Here is a 25,072-nt window from a genome sequence, read left to right on the forward strand (position 1 = left end):
TCTTAGTTTTTCATGGATTTCCCAGAGTGTCCTGGTTAAATAAGCTTATCATCTTTCAAAGCTTGGAAGGGTGTTTGGGGGCTTGGAGGTCCTCTATCAGCCTCAGTGATGGAGGGGAGGGAGGCAGAGGCTGAAGCCAGGAAAGCACACTTGTTCTCAAAAGGAAAAGGAAGGGAGCCAGACCTGGCCAAGGGCCAGAGAGAGTCTGGAGAGAGGAAAAGAGCCTTTCGGCTGAGATTGATAGAAACCTTCCTCTCAGCCCAAGTTCAGCTCAGGAGTCCAGACGGCCTCCCAGGCAGGGCTGCCGATCTCAGAAGGTCACTTCAGAATCTGGCCAGCTTCAGTCTACTTGCTGGGCCTCCACCCACCCCCACCATGACCTTGACCTTGACCATGGTCAGCTTGAGCAGGTGGCTCAACCAGAGGGGACTTTGATTAATGAGCAGTGGCTTTAAAACTTCTAGCCATGGAGCCCTCTCTACATTCAATAAGTGAGACAGCTAAAAACCACTGTGACTCAGCACCCTGTGCTGGGGCCCTGGAATCAGCCCATTTTAATCAGTTCCAGTTGAGGTGACTGGGACACGGAGGGTTCTCAGATTGTCCTCGGAGAACACTGGTCTCAGATGTTTGTGAACTTCTCAAATAGCATGCACAATTCTCAGAGTGTTCTTTGTTCTCCAGAAAGGACCCCTAGGCACCATGTGAGTCTTTGAGTCATGACCCATAAAAGTTTGGAACTGCCGAGACAAGGATTGTTGCATTGAGTGGGAGCCTAAGGACTGGAGAAAGGTCACTAGGAGGTCATGGCAGAGGGAGGTGTTGAAGCCAGATTTCTCCCTGCTCTCAGCACATGGCTGGTTTTGCTCTGAAGATGCTGGGGGACTGGGAACCCGGGTCTTCCCCTATCGGGGCCTCAGTTTTCCCAGCTGTAAAGTGAGTTCTGGACAGGATAAGCCCCAGGTCCCATGCAGCTTTGATCTGTGCTTCTAGAAGCCAGGTCTTCTGCTGTCCAGTTCACATTCTTTGCCCCTTTCCTTGCTGCCTCCCCAGCACTCCCCAAGGTCCCACTTCTGGTGGGACCACCTCCTCCCTTTAGCATCTCCCTTCTTCAGAGCTTCTACGCAGAGCCCGGATTCTAGCCCCTTGAGCCCGTCTTCTCAGACCATGTGTCCAGGCCCCCAGCCCTTTCTTCCCGTCCATGCCCACTCATCAGATTCAAACAGGTGCCTGTGAGTCTGGGGGCACTCATGGTGACCTCTCTTCAGGGCCAGACGCCTGGGCCCAGTGCCAAGAGGAGGAGCTGGTAGAAGGGGTCTGCTGTGGCTCCTGGGACACACCCAGTGCTTGCCTGTGTCTTTGCCCCACCATCCTGGGTTCGTCTCTGCCAGGAATGCCACCCACCTCCTTCCCCAGTCACTGTTGAAATCCTGCCTGCCTTGTCCAGGCTCAGCTCCGATGCCAGCTTCTGTCCCCCAAAGCCTTGTGAGCCCTCTCACCCCCACCCCCTCAGTGATGCCTGTCTTTCCCCCCTCTGCAGTCCCATAGTACCTTATCTGTTCCCCTCTGGGGACAAGTTCTGCTTGCTCTTTGATTTATCCTGGCACGTGGCTTGTCTCTCGTGCTAGATTGTGAGCACCAGATCGCTCGTGCAACCTTCTGTGCAGCCAGCACCTAGCACAGAGCTTTGCACAGAGCAGGTGCTTAATAGAAGGTTATGCAGTTTTATGTACCGAATCTGCCTCTGCCGCTGGGGAAGGACTGGTTTCTCTGGAGCCCCCACGACCTTTGCACTGTCGAGTCACAACTTCTCACTTACCCCCTCTTTTATGTGTGGATTGGAGGGAGGCCAAGTAGGGCAGTGGATAAGAACTGAAATTCCAGTCTTGACTCTGCCATTTCCTGGCCACGTGGTCTCGGACAAATCATTTCACCTCTCTGAACCTCAGTTTCCTCAGCTTAAAACAAAGGAGTAGGAATGACAATGGGGCTTGAGAGACTTAACTGAAATGATGTGTTAAATGCTGAGATCCGAGCATTGTAGAGAATAAATGGTCAGTAAACAATTTAAAAAATATATTTATTTGGCTCCACTGGGTCTTAGTTGTGGCATGTGGGATTTTTGGTTTTGGCATGTGGGATCTAGTTCCTGATCAAGAATCGAACCCGGGCCCCCTGCTTTGGGAGCATGGTGTCTTAGCCACTGGACCACCTGGGAAGTCCCTTAATAAGAGATTATAATTCATTAATTTTCAGCTAATGATTATTACCCTTGCTGTTTCAGCAGGCACCCACTGTGTTCGCACTATGCTAAGGAGCAAGGGTGAGGGACAGAGAAAAGTCATTGCAGGGGGTCCTTGGTCTGCAGGGTCTGAAGGTCATGTAGCAGGGCTGGTAAGACTGTCTTCCGGGAAGCAGTGTCTGAGAGAGACACGGCTGAGAGAGTTGAGGAGTGAGCGTTCAGTGTAGACTCCGTGCTGTAGGCAACATTAGAGCTGAAAGGGGATGAAGCAGGAGGGGAAAGGGGGAGTCAGGGAGACAGCTATTCCCTGGGGAGATCAAGGAGACGAGCATCAGGCCAAAGATGGGAGAGTGGGCCGTGTGCTCGGAGAGTTGTGAGAAGGAAGCAGGAAAGGGTGGAGTGGAAGCAGAAGTGACTCTAGAATCTCCACTTCTCTGGTGACCCAGTGGTTAAGAATCTGCCTTGCAATGCATGGGATGCAGGTTCAATCCCTGGTCGGGGAACTAAAATCCCACATGCCATAGAGCAACTAAGCCTCCATGTGCCACAACTAGAGAGTCTGTGCACCGCAGTGATGCAAGAAGGAGTCCAGGTGCTGAAGCTAGGACCTGACACAGCCAAGTAAATAAACAATTTTTTTTTGTTTTTTAAAATAAAAATTGTTTTTTAAAAAAGGGCCTTAGGGTCAATGCCGCAGATGAAAGGTAAGCTTCAAACTTTGTCTTACCAAGAAGAAACCGGAGGAGTGATCACTCATGATGCTGCTACTGAGAACGACAGAGAGAAGACTGGAAAGATGGGGCAGGAAAAGAAAGTTGGGACTTTGTGGAGGAGGTAGTAGGGCCCAGTGAGCATGGAGGCCCTTTGTCCCACTGCCCAGGCTTGAGCTGAGAATAGTCAGGGGTGATCTGGTGCTCCGGGGCTTTGCAGTCATGACTCAGAGTCTATCTCGTAACATCAAGGCTGTTTACCTGGCCAGGATCTGAATGCTGGTTTGTCTGAAGTTAAAACTCAGATTGATCCCAGAAATGTCAGAAACTCTGAATATCAGGGGAAGTAATCTCTTAGTCCACCTTCTCACTTCCTCGTTACACAGACCGGAAGCAGCGGTCCAGAAGGGGGAGCCCCTACCCAAGAACGCCCAGGGAACTGGCCACACCGAGTTCCACACCAGCCTGGGGTGGGCTACAGTCCTTTGTAGGCCTGGGTTAGGGGATGGGGGGAAGAGGGTGAGGAGGGGGCCCAAGGAGGGGTGTAAAAATGACAAGCGAACGCCAGATGAGAGCAGTCCCTTGCTAGGGTGTGAGTATGATCCCAGGTGGGTGGGATGTGAGTGGGCTGGAACCGTCATCATCCCGGGCTTTCCTTCTTCCCGGAAAGAAAAAAAGGCCACATAGGTGGGATCCAGGGGAATATTGGGATGTGGGGGAGTTCAGGGGGTGGCCTGAGAAGAAGAAGCTGTTGCCAGGCAGCGAGAGACATGACTGTGTTACAGCGGCATGGAGCATACCAGCAGCTTGGGCCTGGCTCCATATAGCCCTGTACATGACACCGTAGTGTTATCTGTCACCCCTTGTTGATGGGGAAGAATGCGCTACAAAGGTCACAGCTCAGAAGGGCAGCGCCAGGGCTGGGGGACTTCAGAGCCATTTCCTGGCATGTTCTGGGTGATTGCCCTCCCAGTCCTCAGCCCAGCTTGGTCTTAGCAAGGACCCAGGACAAGTCAACTTTTGCCTTCCTCCACGTGGGGCTTCCTGGGTGGCTCAATTGGTAAAGAACCTGTCTGCCAAAGCAGTAGATGCAAGAGATGAGAGTTCCATCCTGGGTGGGGAAGATCCCCTGGAAGAGGAAAGGGCAACCTATTCCAGTATTCTTGCTTGGAAAATCCCATGGACAGAGTAGCCTGGCAGGCTACAGTCCATAGGGTCGCAGAGAGTCAGACATGACTGAGTGCGTGTGTGCGTGCACACACACACACACACACACTTCTCCTCTATCACCCCACCCGCTTATTTGTTAATTAAAAATATTTATTAGGGACTTCCCTGGTGGTCCAGTGGTTAAGAATCTACCTTCCCAGGCAAGGGACGTGGGTTCAATCCCTGGTCGGGGAACAAAGATCCCGCATGCCAGGTGGGTGGGGGGGGTGGGTAACTAAGCTGGCCTACCACAACCAGAGAGCCCACCTGCCACAAAGAAAGATCCCATGTGCCGCAACTAAGACCCAACATAGCCAAATAAATAATTTTTTTTTAAATTTATTGAGCACCTACTATGTGCCAGGCACTGCCCCTGACCTTATGGAACTTACGCCACCCCCCTCTAGTTACCCCACACTGGTAGGGTGGGACGGAGGAGGTGGGTGGCTTAACTAACCACCTCTTTCTCCCTTTCACTCCAACCCCTTCCTCTCTATCCCCTTCCAAGTCCCCCTATCCCAGATGGGACTTTCTGCTGGAACTGCCTCCTGCTGAAGTGGAAACCAGAGTTAATTGTTAAACCTAATAACTGGTGAGAGTTTCGCCCGGTTAGGCTGAAGGGAGGGGACTGAATGCTAGCCGTGCTCCCCAGGAGATGGGTGGAACCACCCAGGTTCTTCTGGCCTATCCCTGCCACCCTTTCCCTCCTCTGGAATCTGCCTCCTGGGCCTGCTCCTCCCTCCTCCTGGGGGTGGGGGTGGACTGCCTCTTGGACCCTTTCCCTGGACTCCAGCTGAGGTGACCCTGGGAGGTGAGTACAGGCTCTGGCCCTAGTCCAGGGGCCTCTGGGTGAGTGTTCTTGGGCAAGATGTTAGGGAGGGCATGGCAGCTAGCCTTGGGGGACCCAACCCAGAGGACAAGCCGCCAGTGGACGTTGCTGGCTTTGCCTCCTGCCTGGTAAGGGTGGGAGGGCGGGTGGGAACGGTGCCCTAGTGGCCTAAGCCCCACATACAGGACCACCACCTAGTGCAGACCACGCTACTTCCTTTCCTTTAACACTTAACCCCTGTTAGGGGACACTCTCTGGGCTTCCTTAGTGGCTCAGTGGTAAAGAACTCCCCTGCCAATGCAGGAGACTCGGGTTCGATCCCTGAGTTGGGAAGATCCCCTGGAGCAGGAAATGGCAACCCACTCCACTGTTGTTGCCTGGAAAATCCCATGAACAGAGGAGCTGGTCTGCAGTCCATGGGGCTGTAAGGAGTTCAGACATGACTGAGCAACTGAGTGCATATTCTGCCACTAGACTTGCGGAGTGGGGTGATTTAGTGGTAAAGGCTTATTTATTCCTCTAGAAGCCTGTGCCTGAGACCAGGTCCCTGCCAGGCTTTAGGGACAGAGCTTAGGCTTCCAAGTCAGACAGTCTGTGGGTCAAAGCTGAGTGACTTTGGGCTGGTCACCCATCTCTCTGAGCCTCCGTGCCACCCTCCGAGCATGGGCACGCTGATCCCTTTGTCACCCGCACCGTGAGTATAAAGGCACCTGAGAGATACTAACATCAGGCTCTATAGGGGGTTGGATGAGTAAATCCGGACTTGACTTTAGGAGGCTCAGCTCTGGCTTAGGGGCATGGAGGCCCCCAGCCCCACCCTCTAGGACTTGACTGTTAGAACTTTTTTGTCCCGTACAGTAGCCACATGTGGCTACGGAGCACTTGAAATGTGCTTTTTTTTTTTTTTTTTTTGGGTGGTGGTGGGGGAGCTGCATCGCATGACCTGTGGGATCTTAGTTCTTTAACTAGGAATTGAACCAGGGCCCCAAGCAGTGGAAACTCAGAGTTCTAACCACTGGTCTGCCAGGGGATTCCCTCAAAAATACTTTGGATATTGTTAAATAAATATACCATTAAAATTAATTTCACCCATTCCTTTGTACTCTTTTAACTGTGGCTACTAGAAAATTTTACGTTACATATTTGGCTTGCATTATATTTTGATTGGATAAAAACTGTTCTAGCCTGAGAGTTGAGTTGGACATGTTGGAATAATAATACAAAACTGCAAAGATTAATTACTTGGGGAGGTTCGGGGTGAGAGTAAAGGCCAGATATCCCCTTACTCACTGCCCCCCTATGTCTGGGTCCACACCCCATGGTGGAATGTTACTCTGAATAACCCCACAGCCTCAAGGATAAGATCAGGACTTCTAGTGTTAAATGAAGAGCCTGTGTCTGGGTGGCCATGCTACTCACTTGCTCTGAGTGTGACCTTGGGCAGGTCACTCCACTTGGTTGAACCTTAGTCTATCATCTGTAAAGCTAGACTAAGGGTGAGATTTACCTCGTTGATGGAGGGGATTACCTGAGATAGAATCCAGGTGCAGCTCTTGTGCCAGCACAGTGCCTGGCACATATGCACAGTCGAGTCTTAGCTGGGACAGTGGCTCCTTCTACTGCTAGTCAGGGCTGTTGCTACCGCTGTTGCATCCATGAGCTTGGATTCGGTTTTTCCTTTGGTCCAGATGGGCCAGGGGCCAGAGAGAAAGGAGAAGTTAAAAAAGCTTGAGGGTGGGACTTGGGGTGGGCACTGCGGGGATGCTTTGTTCAGTACCTCTGGGGATTGCTAGACTTTGGGGAAGCTCCTTGGTTCTTTGGGTTCCATAGGTGATCAGGCTAAAGATATGAGCCCATTTTACAGATGAGAAAGGTGAGGGAAAGTGATCAGGCTGTATAGCCAGAGGCTGAATGTAAGGTTTCCCATACCTGTTGTGGAAATATGGGAGCCACTGTTAAGAGGCCCCCTTTGGGGGTTTGTGAGAGCAGAGCCTGAGCTAGAGTCTGGCATTCATGAGGAATGGTTATGACTAGTCTTCCATAGCTGGAAGGGATCTTGACACCATTCAGTATACTGTCTCCTTCTTGAGCTAAAGAAACAGAGACCTGAGTGTGTGTATGTGTGTGTGTGTGTGACCTCTCCAGGATCAGTCAACAAGTTGGTGGCCAAGCTGGAACTGTGTCTGTTTGTTTAGATCCGGCCCTCGGCTCAGCCCTGGCGGGATGGATGGCCCTGCTTGTCAGCCCCTCCTCCTGCCCGGTCCCTGGTGAGGGCTGCTGAGAAAGAGGCTTTTGTTTCATCAGCTCCTTCTGGTTTCCTCTCAAGGTAGCTTTATCACCACCCTCACTCCATCTGCCTGGTTTGCATTTGTCCCTGTTCCAGGTTTAAAGGGCCCTGAAATCTGAAGCTTCTACTTTCTTCTACCATCATGTCTACTTTCTGGATAACTGTAGGGGAGGTCACGGGGTTTTCATCAAGAAGGCCTGGGTTCAAATCCCTCTTCTACCATGAGTTCCCTCTATGGCTTCGGTCAAGTCATTGTAATGTTTAGTCACAACATCTTCATCTAAAAAGTAAGTGTTAGTCACTCAGTCGTGTCCAACTCTCTGCGATCCCATGGACTGTAGCCCCCCAGGCTCCTCTGTCCATGAAATTCTCCAGGCAAGAATACTGGAGTGGGTAGCCATTTCCTTCTCTAGGGGATCTTCCCCACCCAGGGATTGAACCTGGGTCTCCCACATTGCAGGCAGATTCTTTACCGTCTGAGCCACAGGGAGGAACCCAAATGGTGAATGAGTGTATAACCTGGCGGGTAAGAACCTGAACTCTGGGTCTCACTCCAGCATGGATCCTCTAATGCTCTTCAGTGAGTCTTTTCACCTTCTGGGGTCCCAGGGTCCACATCTGGAAATGGCGGATGCTGTCTCCTGGGTTGTTGTGATAAGGAACTTTGCTGAGTTCTTCACAGGCAGTGTCTCATTGAATCCTCCCTTTAGCCCTGGAAGTGGACGCTCTTACTCCTGTTTTCCAAATGAGGAAACTGAGGCTCAGAGCAGTGACTTTCCCCCAGCCACTTTGCTGGAGAGTGGTAAAGCCAGAATTCAAACCAGGTCTGCATGGCTGCAGAAGGTGAAAGTGTTAGTCGCTCAGTCATGTCCAACTCTTTGCGACCCCATGGACTGTAGCCTGCCAGGCTCCTCTGTCCATGGGATTCTCCAGGCAAGAATACTGGAATGGGTTGCCATACCCTTCTCCAGGGGATCTTCCTGACCCAGGGATCAACCCAGCTGCAGAGTCCCAGCTTAAACCACTGCACTGCACTGCCTCCCAGGTCCCTTGGTAGCTGATCCCCCAGGTTGAAACTGGATTTCGGGAAACATTAGATGGGGAAACAGGTTGTAAGCTACTGGGTGACAGATGTTATAGCTGCAAGGCCCGTGACCTGAGGCCTCTTGTGTGGGGGAGCAGGAACAAGGCACCTGCTCCTGCTGTTTCAGCCTCAGCCCAGGTGATCTTCCCATTTGCTTGATTCTTATTTTCTGTGTGAAGCAGAAACACCTCATCCAACCTGGAGGTTACTGTTCTGAGTATGTGAATCCAGGGGACCCGAGGTTTCTCCTCCAGTGATTCTGCCCATCGTGTACTAGGCCAGGCCTGCAGTTGGGGCTGAAAGATGATTAAAAATGGGCTTCAATAACCTGTGGGTGGGGACTTCCCTGGTGGTCCAGTGGTTAAGAATCCACCTTACAATGCAGGGGATGTGGGTTTGATCCCTGCTCTAAGCCCGTGCATCACAACAAAAGATCCCATGTGATGCGATGAAGATTCTACATGCCACAACTAAGACCCAATGCAGCCAAATAAGTAAATATTAAAAAAAAAAAAAAACCCAAACTGAATGAATTAGCTCGGAACAGAATATTAATGCTATGAAGACCTTAGGGACCCCTGAGTCCAACCATGTTTATTTTACAGATGGGGAAACTGAGGTAAGGATAGGCCAGGTTGAAAGAACAGTGGCTATGTTTTGTCCTGGGTGGAGACCAGGGGACTGCTGTGAAAGGGGCACCTGAGGAGTAGGCAGACCTTTCTCTTCCTTATCCCCCAGATCTGGTCCACCAATGATTTCTGGGAATGCATGTGTGCGTGTGTGCTCAGTCGCTTCAGTCTTATCTGGCTCTTTGCGACCCCATGGACTGTAGCCTGCCAGGCTCCTCTGTCCATGGGATTCTCCAGGCAAGAATACTGGAGTGGGTTGCCATTTCCTTCTCCAGGGGATCTTCCCAACCCCGGGATTGAGCCCGAGTCTCTTAGGTCTCCTGCATTGGCAGGCCGGTTCTTTACCACTGGCACCACCTGGGAAGGTCATTTCTGGGGATACCACTGCTCAAAGAGCTCTGGAATCCAGCCACCAGGTTCCAGGTCTGCTGTCCCCACCCCAGCCTGGGTCCTTATCATGTGCCCCCAGACAACCACAGCAGCCTCCAACTCACATGCCTAAAGCTACTCTGGCCTGTTTTCAGTCCATTCTCAACCCTGCAGGTCAATGGTTTCCCGTTGCTTTTAGACTCTCGAGACCGAATTCTTTACCTTACCCTCCGAGGCCCTTCCTGGCCTGGCCCCTGCAGGCCGCTCCAGTTTCATATTTGTTACTTTCCCTTTGGCTCCGCAGAGTCACACGGGCCTTTCTGTGTAACAGGTTCAGCAACTTCCTGAAGGTTCCTCAGAGAGTCAAATGCCAGCCTCTCAGTTTCCAACTCCATGCTGGGTCCACAAACTCAGTTCGGAGGCACTAACGCTGTCTGCTCCTTCCAGGTGTCTGACTGCCGTCCTTCCACCCGGGGAGCTGGTGTGGTCGGAGCCGGGGTGAGTGTTCCAGAGGCCCAGCCTCCTCTGCTCAGGTTGGACAAATTGACCTTTCAGCCCTCAGGCTCTTTTAATGTATTTTACTGCTGGGGAGGTGGGAGAGTTTGTCTAGGCTACAGATTCCTGGTGGGCTTGAAAAACGGGGGCAGTGTTGAGAGTTCTCTCTGGTTTGGGCTTATTTTGAGGAAGGGACTGAAATGGGTACTCGTTAAGTGCCTCTGTGTTAGTCAGCGTGCTTTGCCCCAATCGCTTATCCATCCACCATGCCTGGGGGTGAGTAACCTTGAACCTAGAAGCCAGATCCGCTGACCTGAGGCCCTGGTTTTCTTTTACTAACCGCTTGGAGTTTGTAGACTAGATTCAGAAGGGAGTGTTTTCATTCTGGTTCTGCCACTGATTCCTACATGACCTTGGGCAGCTACCTCCCTCTCAGGGTCATATCTACATTGTCAGGGTAGGGCAGAGGTGGAGTCAGGGTGAAAGAGTTGCTTTGAAATCTTCCTGCAGTGAAATCTCCTTTTCAAGTGAACCCCAAAGAATCTCACTGTACCAAACAGTACAGGAGTTGCAGTCGTGGTCAAAGTTGGGGTGAGCCTGGGGGACTCTAACTGGCTAATTCCTCAGCTTCTGGAAGCCCTCCAACAATGCCGTGGAACTGTCCTGAGCTCTGTGCAAGATACTTCACAAACCACTGGCCTGGGGCGTGTCAAAGCCGCTTTCCACCTCCTGGTGACCCTGGCAGGTTGAGGGCGTGGAGAGGGAACTGAGCCAAGAAGTTATACTGGTCAGGGAGATCGCGAAGTAATAGGCAGATGTCATTGTGGGGTTATTAGTAAGGCACAACTGTCAGGGTTCTAGAATCCGCTGTTTTCTTTTTGTGTTTTCTGGCCTCACACATGCAGCATGCAGGATGATAGTTCCCCAGCTGAGGATCTAACCCACGCCTCCTGCAGTGGAAGCGCAGAGTTCTAACCGCTGGACCACCAGGGACACCCCACTCTGGTTTTCATTTTTGATTAGACATAAAGCGCCTCTCTCTACCCTAGGGGAACTCCTGTGTGTGTGTGTGTGTGTGTGTGTAGGCAGCAGCGGCTGTGGGTGTTGAGGTGGGGCTGGGCAGACCAGGGCAGATAGAATAAATGCCAAGCAGAGCTGGGAGCATGTTGCTCCCAGGGGTGGCAGGGATTCAGGTGGCTTTAGCTCCAGTTGAAAGGAATGATTTGGCTCTTTCCGGCCAGTGCACGGGCCCAATGGAGGTCTCTGGGCAGGAAGCACTGGGAACAAGGAATCCTCTGTCTGCAGTCGCAGCACAGCTTGGACAGAGGAGGTGGATTACGAGTTCCTGGGAGGCGGCCTTCTGCGCTTTGCCTGACATTTGGGCAAATGGGTGGGGAGAAGGGGAACTGAGTGTATGTGTGTATGGTGGAGAAGAAGGTCGAGTTTGGGTCATAACATTTATTCCACAAGTTCCTTGAGCTTCTGGAAGCCTTCTAAGGAGCCAGGTTCAGAGGCAGGCGATCCTGGAGGGGTCAGAGCTGAGAAAGGTGAGACTCTAGAACCAGATGGGGCTAGTGGTAAAGAACGTGCCTACAAGTGCAGGAGACGCCAGAGTCTCGGGTTCGATCCCTGGGTGAGGAAGATCCCCTGAAGGAGGAAATGGCAACCCACTCCAGTATTCTTGCCTGAAGAATCCCATGGACAGAGGAGCCTGGCGGGCTACATTCCATAGGGTTGCAGAGTTGGACATGAATGAAGTGACTTAGCACGCATGCACTAGAAGATATTAGCCGCCATCAGTTTACCAGAGGACACAGGAAGTGTGAGAGATGATAGATTTTCGTGGGCAGCCTGGTGCAGTGGAATTCATTCCGCCTGCGAGTCCGGAGCCCTGCATTCAAGTCTTTGCTCTGACACTGACTTGCTCCGTGACCTTGGTCTCATCACTTTCCCATTCTGGGCCTTGGTTTTCTTTTTTGGAGAATGGAGATAGACACATCAGCCTTGGTTACCTCTTAATGCTCTTTTGAGCATCCATTAGAATCAGGTATTTCACATCTTTGGAGGCAGCAGAATCCCGATACATAAGCATTTGAAACAGAACCACTGTGGTTGAATTTGCAGCAGTTACCTAGAATCTTGCTGCCCTCCTACTGCCCTTTGTTCCATGGCTGTTTTGGTTTTGCTTTTGGCTGTGCTGGGTCTTCACTGTAGCATGCCAGCTTTCTCCACTTGTGGTGCTCAGGCTTAGTTACCCTGCAGCCTGTGGGATCTTAGTTCCCTGACCAGGGATTGAACCCACGTCCTCTTCATTGGAAGGCAGACTCTTAACCACTGGACCGCCAGTAAAGTCTCCCCATGGGTGTTCTTGGAGGTGCCTCTGCAGGCTCCTAGGGCTCTGGGAGGCAGTGTCTGAAGACCACGGGATCAGGATGATTCTTGAGAACATGCTTTGCAGACTGTCCTTTGTAGCGCAGATAACAGAGATTGTGCTGGGACACACAGGAGCAGCCTTAATACTGCTGCGGCCCTGCCCTGCCCACGGCCAGCTCAGACTGTATCTTGGTTAGGGCCTATAAAATTGGACCTGGCTTTTTCAGAAACAAGTGACAAAAGCTCTATTCAAAGTGACTTAAACCAGAAAAGGACTTGAATGGATCCTGGGCAGTTCATGGAATTGTAGGATGAGAAACCAGGTAGATGTTCCATCTGTCTCCATCACAGCTTGTCTCTCCTTTCTGTCCTTCTGAGGAACTGGCTGACCACTGCCCTAGCTTAGCAACCCAAACAGAAAGTTGTTGTTCCATCACTAAGTTGTGTCTGACTCTTTGGGACCCCATGGACTGCAGCACACCAGGACTCCCTGTCCTGCACTATCTGCTGGAGTTTGCTCAAACTCGTGTCTATTTGATGCCATCCTACCATCTCACCCTCTGTTGCCCCTTCTCCTCCTGCCCTGAATGTTTCCCAGCTTCAGTGAAAGTGAAAGCTGCTCGGTTGTGTCTGACTCTTTGCAACCCCATGAACTATACAGTGCTTGGAATTCTCTAGGCCAGAATACTGGAGTGGGTAGCCTTTCCCTTCTTCAGGGGATCTTCCAGCCCAGGGATTGAACCCAGGTCTCCCTCATTGCAGGTGGATTCTTTACCAGCTGAGCTACAAGGGAAGCCCTCCCAGCCTCAGGGTCTTTTCCAATGAGAAGGTTCTTCACATCAGGTGGCCAAAGTATTGAAGCTTCAGCTTCAGCATTAGTCCTTCCAATGAATATTCAGGGTTGATTTCCTTTAGGATTGACTGGTTGGATCTCCTTGCAGTCTAAGAGTCTCACAAGAGTCTTCTCCAGGACCACAATTCGAAAGCATCAATTCTTTAGTGCTCAGCCTTCTTTATGGTCCAACTCTCACACCTGTACATGATTACTAGGAAAACTATAACTTTGACTATGTGGACCTTTGTCATCCTTTGTCATCAAAGTGATGTCTCTGTTTTTTAATACACTGTCTAGGTTTGTCATAGCTTTTCTTCCAAAGAGCAAGCGTCATTTAATTTCAAGGCTGCAGTCACCATCTGCAGTGATTTTGGAGCCCAAGAAAAAAAAAAATCTGTCACTGTTTCCAATTTTTCCCCATCTATTTGCCATGGAGTTATGGGACCAGATGCCATGATCTTAGTTTTTTGAATGATGGTAGTTTTTCTACGAGGATCTATATATCAACCCAAGGGAAGGATTCTGATTGGTTCAGTCATTGTTGCTAGGGGATTAGGGCCATTCCCTGTAGTGACCAGGCCTGGGTTAAGTGCCTCCTTGTGTAGCAAATAGAGGAGCAGAGCTCTCATTAGAAGAAGGAGTGGAAGGCTACTGGGCAGACAGAGCCATGAGAACATAAAGCGTGTTTGTGGAATCTTGGGTTATAGGAAAATGAGCAGCTTATAGGCCTGCAAGGAACCATAACCCCTCCTCTTCAGTGACAGGAATACAGATATCAACAATGAAAACAATAGGTAATGTTTACTGAGTTACTCTCCTTATGATGAGCATGTTCTATTCCCTTTCTTTTCTTTTTAGTATTTATTTATTTGCTGCACTGAGTCTTAGTTAAGAAATTGAGATCTTCAATTTTCACTGTGGCGTGAGGGGTCTTTAGTTGTGACATGTGAACTTTTAGTTGCGATGTGTGGGATCTAGTTCCCTGACCAAGGATTAAATCTGGGCCCCCTGCATTGGGAGTGGGGAGTCTTAGCCACTGGACTGCCAGGGAAGTCCCTCTATTGCTTTTCATGTGTAATTCCATTTAATCCTCCAGATGCTCCTTTGGGTAGGTACAATTACTCTCCCCATTTTATAGGTGGGAAAACCAAGGCACAGCTAGTGAAGGTCATATACTGAGTAAGAGGAGGAGCTCGGGTTCAAGTTCAAGGAGTCTGGCTTCAGAGCCCACCCTCTGATCACTATGTCCACTGCCTCTGATCAGAAGTTCAAGTGGATTCTATGTCTACTTGCGTGCTGCCCCGTGACACAGCTTGTGACCTGCAGAGGCAGCCAAGCCCAGGTTACTCTCTACTGTGCCACTGGGAAAGGCTTCCTCAGGGTGCATGCAGATCCACCTGTACAGAAATCCATTTGGTATATGGTTCTGTGGGCTTCCCTGGTGGCTCAGTCCGTAAAGAATCTGTCCGCAGTTCAGGAGACCCAGATTCAATCTTCCTGGGTTGGGAAGATCTCCTGGAGGAGGAAATGGCAACCCACCCCAGTATTCTTGCCTGGGAAATTCCATGGACAGAGGATCCTGGCAGGCTACAGTTCATGGGGTCACAAAGAGTCAGACACGGCTGAGTGACTAAGCACACATACGATTTTGTGGTAGGCCTTTCAGGAGATACAAAGAAAAATCATTCATGAACCTACCTGAAAGGTCACCGTAGCAAATAAGTCACGTTCCTGAGCTCTCACACTGGGCCAGGCTCTGTCCTGAGCCCTGAATGGTCATTGTCTCATTTAATTGCAACAACAACTCTATGGAATAGGTGTGATTATTCTCACCATTTTCCAGAGGAAACTGAGGCTCAGAGAGAAGTGACTGTCCCTTGATCAGGTGGCTAACAAGTGGCAAAGGTGACATTTGAATTCATGTCTGTGAGCTCTGTGCCCCACAGAGGGGAAGTCAACGTGTGCAGGTGCGGCCGAGACACAGCCAAGAGTGCAGATCACTGTCAGAGAGGGATGGGAAACTGACACCCAGGGGAAAGGGGCAGCCTGGGGCCCTGGGGCCCAGCAGCCAGAATGTGCTTCCTGGAGGAGAAGGCATGGGCTCTAGGCTTTGGAAGGGGCTGGACTGGGGCAGTGGATTCAGGGAGGGCTCTCCGGGAGAGGGAGCTGCTTGGGAAAAGGCGTTGGAAGGGAGAAGCTGGAGTGGTTCAGTCTGGCCAGAACTAAAGAGCTGGGGTGGGGCAGGGAAGCTAGCCATCTTTCAGGCTTCACAGAAGCCCCGCCCCCCAGTCCGTGTTATTCTCTTCAGAGATGTGAAGAGGTTTGATCATCTCCAGTTGCACCTGGGTGCCCAGGTCTCTTACCTTTTCTCCCAGGCGCCATGTAGAGGGTGGAAAAGACCATGTGGGCACCAACAGGTGTCAGCCCTTCATTCCTGGGGGCAAATGATGGGAAGAGTGCTCCCCTGCTGTCCTTTGCTCAGAGGAGAGGCTTCCCTCCAGGCAGAACGAGCTCAAGGAACCAGGACTATTTCTGGAAAGAGCCTTGTGAGCAGCAGGACTCTCCATCCCCTCCCCAGGCTGAAGCATGGACCTCTATCCCATGGAGAGGCCCCTTTCCTTCCCCCTGCCCCTTCCACACACCGCGGATCTCATCCACCTTGTCAGCAGATGGACTACACCCTCAGAGCCTGGGCTCTGTCCTGAAAGTGCCTTCAGATTTTTTCTTCAAATAACTCAGGTGGAAAATTAGAGGAAGATGATGGTGGTACCGGGAGTCTCCCAGGTTTCAAAGGATGGGAGAATGACAGGCACGTTTATTGAACTGGACTCACGGTGTGTCAGAGGCTTTATCACCCCCATTTACAGAGGAAGAAAATGACAAAGCTAGAGTTGTCACATGAAAGGTGACATCATTGGTTTTTGCAGGAGGGATGGAGGTGGGGGAGACTCAACAGGAGGACACCCCTCCCCTGCCCGACCACCAACAGCCTCCTCCCTGCTCTTGTCCAGAGACTCCTATTATCTCGATGGCTCAGAAATGCTGATTCTGGCTCCCCTGTCTGCCCCTCAGTTTCTTCCCAATGTGAATACAGACTCTTTTCCTGGCTTGCTGTTTGCCTGAGAGCTAGAGGGGCTGTCTCGGGAAGGGGGGGCCAGGCTTCACAAATGTCATCCAGACAGGACACAGATGTTCAGCATTCCTTCTGTGGCCCCTCTTGTCTCTGGGATCCCTGGATTTCTCCAACCCTTCTTGGAGGGATTCCAGCATTTCGCTAGGGGCAACAGAGGTGGAGAAGGGCGGGGGAATTCTTTCATGGGGCGGGACTAGGACTTTTCTATTCATCATCTCATCAGATTTTCCCCATAATCCTGAAAGGGAAGGCACAGAGGCTATATTTATCCCCATTCTGTGGATGGGTTCACTGAGGCTCAGAGAAGGTAAGTGACTTCTCCAAGGTCAGACAGCTAGTGAGTGGCAGAGCAGAGGTGGAAGACAGAAACCAGTGTCTTGGATCCTGACCTTTCTTCCTGCTGCCCAGTGCTGATGGCTCTAAGCACTGCCTCTGGGACTCCCTTTTTGGCCCAAAACGTGCGAGTCATGTCCCCAGTTCACACATTCCCAAGCTTCCTAAGGCCCCAGAAAAAAAACCTTCCTCACCAGTTCTAAATCTGAGCATTCCCTAGCTCGGCCCCAGACTGCTGTTCTTGCCAGTCTCCGCTGACATAAAAGGTTGGCCTTTTTCTTCTGACAAGGTGGAAGAGATTAGCCATTTGTTAGGAGGGATCCCTCTGTAAGGTGTTGGAGGCTCATGTGTCAGCCTGCACATGGGGAAACTGAGGCCAGGGACCTAAACGATCGCTGCATTCAGAGCAGCTAGCGAGACAAGGCTAGGAAGAGACTTGGCTTGGGCCGGCCTCACGTGGCGGGCCCCTTTCCCAGACAGTCCATAATTTGTTGCACTAAGTGGAACACAGTGTCCGCTGAGTGTTTACATTTTGCTCCACTTCTGCCACAGAGAAATTCTTCCTAGGGGCACCCTGGCCTTTCCCAGAAAAGTGGCGTCTGGGCCAAACCAGGGAGGAGCCCCGTGTTCCTAGGAGTGCTGGGGACTACAGCTCGGGGCTTGCTAAGAATAACCAGGATTCTGGAATTAGTGGTGATGGTGGCACAACCCTGTGAATACAGCGTGGGCACCCTCTTTACCTCCAGACCTCCCTGGATTGGGGGCGGCAGGGCATGGGGACTGGCCTCCAGGGCTTTATGTGGTCCTGGGGCAGCTGTGTTGGCCTCTAGAACTCTTTACTGGCCAAGGGAGTTTCCTCGTTTGCTAAACTGGGAACTAAGACTAGGGAAGTGGTAGCAGTGGCTGGCCCTGGATGCAAAGGTGGGATTGGGCGGGGTGTAGCGGTGGGGCAGCATTAGAAAACTAGAAGAGTAGACACTGCTTTCTTTTCTTTTTCTTTGTTTTTTGGCTGTGCTGGTTCTCATCGAGGGGCGTGGGCTTTCTCTAGTTGAGGCACGTGAGGGCTTCTTTAGTTGCAGCACACGGCTTAGTGGCCCTGTGGCCTGCTGCTGCTGCTACTGCTGCTAAATCGCTTCAGTCGTGTCCGACTCTGTGCGACCCCACAGACGGCAGCCCACCAGGCTCCCCCGTCCCTGGGATTCTCCAGGCAAGAACACTGGAGTGGGTTGCCATTTCCTCCTCCAATGCATGAAAGTGAAAAGTGAAAGTGAAGTCGCTCAGTCATGTCCGACTCTTCGTGACCCCATGGACTGCAGCCAACCAGGCTCCTCCGCCCATGGGATTTTCCAGGCAAGAGTGCTGGAGTGGGGTGCCATTGCCTTCTCCGGTCCTGTGACCTATGGGATCTTTGTTCTCTGACCAGAGATTGAACCTAAGTCCCTTGTGTTGGAAGGTGGATTCTTAACCACTGGATCACCAAGGAAACCCCACACTGCTTTTTTCATATGTGTGTCTTACATATGCACAGGTCTTGGGAAAGGTTTGAATGAATGACCTGGGCATGTCTTTTTCCCTCTCCGGGCTTCAGTTTCCCCTACTGGATCCACTCTCCTGAGTCCTTTATATTCCTACTGTTCTATGATCAGTGGCCTAAAACACATGGTTGACAAGCTTTCCTAGAGATCAGTTGCCTCATTTGTCAAACAGGGAGGACAGAATCCGCCAATCCTACCCATGTCAGGGGTTCCTGCTGCAAGGGTCGGAGAAGTGATATCACTTTGTGCCACAACAGGCTTTGGTAAAGGGGAGTAGCTTTAACAAGGCAACAGGCTCCCACCAGGCAGTAGAATGAGCTGGAACTCCAGACTACAATAGACTTGGGTGTAGACCCCTGCTCCACCACCTACTGTGTGGATTTCAATGAGATACTTCATTGCTGTGTGCCTAAGCTTTGCCATCTGTGAAATGCACCCAATAATAGTTCTCACTTCAGAGGTTATGGAGCTGAAATGGGAGAAAGCAGGCAATGAGCAGAGGATTGTGCCTGAGATACAAGTGTCTGAGTCAAGTGTCTCATAACTGATGTGTTTTGTGTTGGTTGCTCAGTCGTGTGTGACTCTTTTGCGACTCCATGGATTGTAGCCCACTAGGCTCCTCTGTCCATGGGATTCTCCAGATAAGAATATTGGAGTGGGTTGCCATTTTCAACTGATAGGTGTTAATTATTGTTGGTGGCAATAATGATGATGGTCACTGACATTTAGAGGAATTCTCAATGACAAACCTAGACAATACGTTAAAAAGCAAAGACATCACATTGCCAACAGAGTTCCATATAGTCAAGGCTGTGGTCTTTCTAGTAGTCACGTACTAATGTAAGAGCTGGACCATAAAGAAGGCTGAGTGCCAAAGAATTGATGCTTTTGAACTGTAGTGCTGGATAAGACTCTTGAGAGTCCCTTGGACAGTCAGGGGATCAGACCTGTCAATCTTAAAGGAAATCAACACTGAATACTCATTGGAAGTACTGATGCTAAAGCTGAAGCTCTAATACTTTGGCCACCTGATACGAACAGCCAACTCATTGGAAAAGACCCTGATGCTGGGAAAGATTGAAGGCAGAAGGAGAAGAGAACAGAGTATGAGATGGTTGGATGGCACCACTGATTCAATGGACATGAACTTTGGCAAATTCTGGGGGATAATGAAGGACAGGGAAGCCTGGTGTGCTGCAGCCCGTGGGGTCGCAAAGAGTCAGACACGACTTGGCAACTGAACAACAAAGTTCTCTGGGGGCCAGCGAGGCTAGTGATGGCAATATTATCATTATGAATAATCTCTTTTATCTCTTTGGCACTTTACAGTTTACAAGGAATGTTCACATCCATCACTGTATATGACTTTCAGAGCATTCACTAAGGGAGGGCAGGGAGGCATCACCATCTCTATTTTACAAATGCGGTTGTGAGTCTTAGGAGAAGTGGCTTGCCCCTGATTTCAGCTCAGGTCCTCACACTTTAGGAGCTCAACTCCTGGTCAGAGGTGCTGTGAGGATCAGCCTCTGGGTCTGGCAGCTGCTGCTGCTGCTAAGTCGCTCCAGTCATGTCCAACTCTGCGACCCCATGGACTGCAGCCTACCAGGCTCCTCCATCCCTGGGATTCTCCAGGGAAGAACACTGGAGTGGGTTGCCATTTCCTTCTCCAATGCAGGAAAGTGAAAAGTGAAAGTGAAGTTGCTCAGTCGTGTCCGACTCTTATCGACCCCATGGACTGCAGCCTACCAGGCTCCTCCGTCCATGGGATTTTCCAGGCAAGAACACTGGAGTGGGTTGCCATTTCCTTCTCCAATGCAGGAAAGTGAAAAGTGAAAGTGAAGTTGCTCAGTCGTGTCCGACTCTTAGCGACCCCATGGACTGCAGCCTACCAGGCTCCTCCGTCCATGGGATTTTCCAGGCAAGAGTACTGGAGTGGGTTGCCACTGCCTTCTCCGGGGTCTGGCAGCACCGACTGGCAAATTGGAGATAACTGTTACCAACACTGATTTTCAGCCTGTAAGTTTTGGAGAGCAAGGGAGCAAGTGACTGAATAAACGACAGAGTGGCTGGCTTGGTGGCCTTGCCAAGTCACAGGAACATGCACACAAGTCTTCAGGTCCATACGTTCAAGATGATTGGAGGAGACCTGTTTAGCTTTGGGGCCCAGGATTTCTGAAGCTGTGGGCCCACAGTGTCCCTGCTTGTTCTACACAACCTGCTTGGATCCTGAGCTTTTTCTGCCTCTCTCTGCTATTTCCTGCTCTGCCACCCCCAGCTCTACTCCCACCCTCAGTGCTTGGGCCTCGGAGTGGATTCTGCCTCCAGTCATTCCTCCATTGAGTCTTTTTTTTTTTCTTTTTTTTTTTTTAGCGGTACTGCATGGCTTGTGGGATCTTAGTTTCCTGACCAGGGATTGCACCCAGGCTCTTGGCAGTGTCAGCATGGAGTCTTAACCACTACACTGCCAGGGAACTCACCTCCACTGAGCCTTGAGTTGGTCAGCCAGTTTGCACTGAATCCGTGCTGTACTCCATGCACGGACCCACGTGCTGGGACACAGAAGCGAACACAGCAGGCACACACGTGATCCGTATCTAACGGCAGAACTTTGTACCAGTCTCTGGCGGTTTCTAAGCAGTGGCGAGGAAGGTGTCTCTAGGTTCCTCCGTGGAATGCATGATTTTGAATTTGGGAAATCGTCTGTGCCATAGGAGATGGCAGGTGCTGGAAGCCCTGGACTGGGAGTCGGGTCTGGTCGCCTCTGCCGCGGCCTTGCTGTGTGACCTTGGGCCGGTCCCTGCCTCTCCCTGGTCCTCCTCCCCATCTACCAAGGGAGGGGATTGGTTGAGATATGAGAATTTGTTGTTGTTGTTCAGTCCCTAAGTTGTGTCCAACTCTTTGCAACCCCATGGGCTGCAACACACCAGGCTTCCCTGTCCTCCCCTAGTTTGCTCAAGTTCATGTCCCTTGAGTCAGTGATGCTATCTAACCATCTCGTCGTCTCCTTTTGCCTTCAGTTGAGATATGAGGATAGTCCCTGACATGTGTGGGGCACCTGCCTGACCCATGTGTCCCAAGATCAAGGCCCAGACTGATGTCGGGGGTCCTTCTTGCTGACAGCGTGGCTTCTGGGTCTTATAGGCCTTGAGAGTGGTTTCTGAACTGGGTTCTGAGCACTTGGGAAAAGTTGATAGAATCATCAATTCCCCCATACTCTGCCCAGGGGGCCCCACCACCCTGGCTGGCACTAGAGCTGATAGAACAGGCTCCAGCCAGGTGCCCCCTGACACAGAGGCCAGCCCCCTCCAGTGGGGGCCCTGCCCACTGACGGGGGTAACTTCTTATGTTTTCCTTTGGGCAGGAGGTGGTGAGAGGTGCAGTGGTCGGGGGGTGAGAGCAACATTTCAAGGCTCCCTGAAACAATGGAGTTGACCTAGTGACCCCACGGGAAAGGCAGCGAGACGGAAGCCCCAGAGGGCAGGTTTGCCCAGGTCCGCAAGAGTCTCAGGGCTCCAGGGTGTCAGGAGTCCCAGGGGTACAGAGCAGAGTCAAGTGTCAAGAGTCTCAGGGCTCCAGAGCTACCAAGGCATGCCCGTCTCCTGACCTCCACCCCCAACAGTCATGACTTGTGCTCAGCCATCTCCTGGCACTTGGTCACTGCAGTTGGGGGGAGGGCAAGATGTCCCTTGAGAGCATGTGTGTCCCCGACAAGGCTGGGAGTGGCGGGACTTAATCCTAGTGGCTGTGGCTGGGAGGGGAGACGTATTTGTGCGTCATAGTTGTCACTTTTCCCTGCTTCCTGTCCTCCCAGGTAAGTTCCTGGGTCTCTTGTCCTGGTGGCTCTGATAGCTGACATTTGAGTGTCCAGAGCGGGAGGGGAAGCAGAGGGCAGGGCTTTGTGCCAGATGGCCAGCTGTGGCTGATTCTGGGTGACAGACCGGTTCACTGCTGGCCCCGGGGCAGTGCCCATGTGGCCTGGCTGGCACGTCTCAGAGGAGCTGCTCTGTGTCCTCCCTGTTTCTTGGCTCTCTCTCTTTTATTGACTGCACCATGTGGGATCTTAGTTCCTCAACCAGGGATTGAACCCGGCCCCCTGCACTGGAAGCACAGCGTCCTAACCGTGGGCCTCCAGGGAAGCCACCGTGGCCCTTAGCTCTCGGTGTCTGCAGCCTGCGTGTGCCTCTCTAACTCTGTGCCCTGCCGCTTGCCCGGGCACAGGCACTGGTTTAGCAGGTTTTGCGGCACCCACAAGCAGTGGGAGGGCTGGGAGCTGGAGAGGGGCAGGAGGAAGGAGGCAGGGCTGCCCTGTCCTTGCCTCCCTCCCCCGACCCCCCCAAGGGCAGCCTCACCTTTGTCCCCTTGGCCGTCTTTCTCAAGGGAGGCTGTGTGGGGAGCTCGTAAGCGGAAGCTGCTGGGACTCCTGGTTCTAGCTCCATCGCTTACTCAGCATGTGAACACGGGCACATCCTTTTTTCTTCTCGGGCCTCAGTGTCTTCATCAGTACAGCAGGGTTTTCAGCTCAGTAATCCTCAAACAGCCACGTACTATGATTCTAGTTCTAGCTCCGCCGTGTTCTTTCTACCCTTAGGCGAGTCATAGCATACCAAGTGCCTCCGGTTCTGAGGGACAGAATGAGGGCCTCAAGCCTTGCTTGCTTCCTGGGGACGATGATAGGATCAGCTAACATGCTAGCAAGTAGCCTGTCTCCATCCGAAGGGTTTTTGTCTTTATAATCTGGCCTGCCCTTATCAGGCTCAAGCAGAAGGAGAGAGTTTACCCAGAGAGGGGCTTACTCCAGCCACTGCCATCCTGAGCCTGGGTCGTTTACTTCTTCTCTCTGTAGATTTAGCAAATCCTTCCCTACCCCAGGACCTGCAGATGGTGACTGCAGCCATGAAATTAAAAGACGCTTGCTCCTTGGAAGAAAAGCTATGACCAACCTAAACAGCACATTAAAAAGCAGAGACATTACTTTGCTGACAAAGGTCCATCTAGTCAAAGCTATGGTTTTTCCAGTAGTCATGTATGGATGTGAGAGTTGGACTATAAAGAAAGCTGAGTTGGAGTATAAAGAAAGCGGATGCTTTTGAACTGTGGTGTTGGAGAAGACTCTTGAGAGTCCCTTGGACTGCAAGGAGATCCAATCAGTCCATCCTAAAGGAAATCAGTCCTGAATAGTCATTGGAAGGACTGATGCTGAAGCTGAAACTCCAATACTTTGGCCACCTGATGTGAAAGAACAGACTCATTGGAAAAGACCCTGATGCTGGGAATGACTGAAGGCAGGAGAAGGGAATGACAGAAGATAAGACGGTTGGATGGCATCACTGACTCGATGGTCATGAATTTGAGCAAGCTCTGGGAATTGGTGATGGACAGGGAGGCATGGCGTGCTGTAGTCCATGGGGTTGCAAAGAGTCGGACATGACTAAGTGACTGAACTGAACTGAACTGAACTGATTCCTTCTGCTTCGAATTCTCTTTCCCTGGCTTTTTGCTGTCTGAGATCCTTCTCATTCTTTACAGCTCAGTTTGGTTAGTTACCTCCCTCCCCAGCCCCACTGCACTGCTCTCTACCTCCACCTCATAATTCTTCATAATGCTTATCACAGTTTGTAACCATTTATCTTGTATTGTATCTTAAAAACGTTTATTTATTTATTTGACTGCATCCGGTCTCAGTTGTGGCCTGTGGGATCTTGGTTGTGGCGCCTGGGCGTCTCTCTAGTTAAGGTCTGGGCTCAGTAGTTGCGGCACTCAGACTTAGTTGCCCTGTGGCATGTGGGATCTTAGTTCTGCAGCCTGCGTCCCCTGCATTGGAAGGCGAATTCTTAACCACTGGGCCACAGGGAAGTCCCTGTCTTCCATTTTTAACCTCATGTTCGCTCCACATTGCAGGGCACCTAAAAGATCTTAAGTAGGTATGTGCTGGATAATTGAATGAATGAATTTTAGGGACACAAGATGCTAGTTAAGTGTTTGGCTCAGGGCATGACTCTTAGCAGGTGCTTAGTAAATGGCAACTTTTAGTGAGAACCAACACGGCAGGGTGGTAAATACCATTGTATTGTGGTTAAGACACACATCCACGGGGGCAGGGATGCAGTGAGAAATTAAGGTTGAAAAGATGAGCTGGTACCAGATTGTGGTGGTCCCCTGATCCTAAGCCAGAGTTTTGACTTTCTGAAAAACATTGCTGAGAGTCACTGATGGGCCAGTAATTTTAATTCCAGAGCTCTGCTCCTGAGCTGGGGGCTCAGACTCTTTGTATACTTGAAGAGGTTGTGCTGTGTGATTGTGGGAGTGCAGGGTTGGAGGCAAACTCAGAGAGAAACAGGCTGGCCCTCCCCAGAGGCGTTCGGAGGCAGGTTATTCCCAAAGGCCCAAAAAGAAGGGGCGCTGCTGGGGACAAACTGTGCTTTCTGCTCCCCACCATAGTGGCACTGTTCCTGGCTGGGGGTGGGGCGAAAGGACTGGGGCCACCTGCGAGTCAGATTCGCTGACAAACGTTCATTTAGTCAAAGCTATGGTTTTTCCAGTAGTTGTATATGCATGGGAGCTAGACCATAAGGAAGACTGAGTGCCGAAGAATTGATGCTTTTGAACTGTGATGCTGGAGAAGACTTTTGAGAGTCCCTTGGACAGCAAGGAGATCAAACCAGTCAATCCTAAAGGAAATCAACCCTGAATATTCACTGGAAGGACTGATGCTGAAGCTGAAGCTCCAATACTCTGGCCACCTAATGTAGCTGACTCATTGGAAAAGACTCTGATGCTGGAAAGACTGAGGGCAAGAAGAGAAGGGGGTGACAGAGGATGAGATGATTGGATGACATCACTGATTCAATGGACATGAATTTTAGCAAACTCCGGGAGATAGTGAAGGACAGGGAAGCCTGGTGTGCTGCAGTTCATGGGGTGGCAAAGAGTCGTACACAACTGAACTACTGAACAAAAGCAGAGTCAGATATATGGATTTCTATTCTAGCTCCTCCCCTTGTCAACCACG

The 25,072-nt window shown here is 51.2% G+C and overlaps 1 protein-coding gene across 6 annotated transcripts in view; it reads left to right on the top strand.

Annotated features, from left to right (window-relative positions):
• EPB41L1 (erythrocyte membrane protein band 4.1 like 1) overlaps positions 1–25,072 on the top strand; it is a 176,660-nt gene that overhangs the window by 49,142 nt on the left and 102,446 nt on the right. For 3 of the 6 annotated variants that reach the window (XM_025001212.2, XM_059892851.1, XM_025001213.2), the window contains one exon: positions 9,807–9,857. The exons of the other annotated variants lie outside the window; for them this stretch is intronic. The gene's annotated coding sequence lies outside the window, so the exon portion shown is untranslated. The remainder of the gene's footprint in view (positions 1–9,806; positions 9,858–25,072) is intronic. 6 annotated transcript variants of the gene reach the window in all.

This window comes from Bos taurus, chromosome 13 (assembly GCF_002263795.3).
Source record: "Bos taurus isolate L1 Dominette 01449 registration number 42190680 breed Hereford chromosome 13, ARS-UCD2.0, whole genome shotgun sequence".
Lineage (NCBI taxonomy): Eukaryota > Metazoa > Chordata > Mammalia > Artiodactyla > Bovidae > Bos > Bos taurus.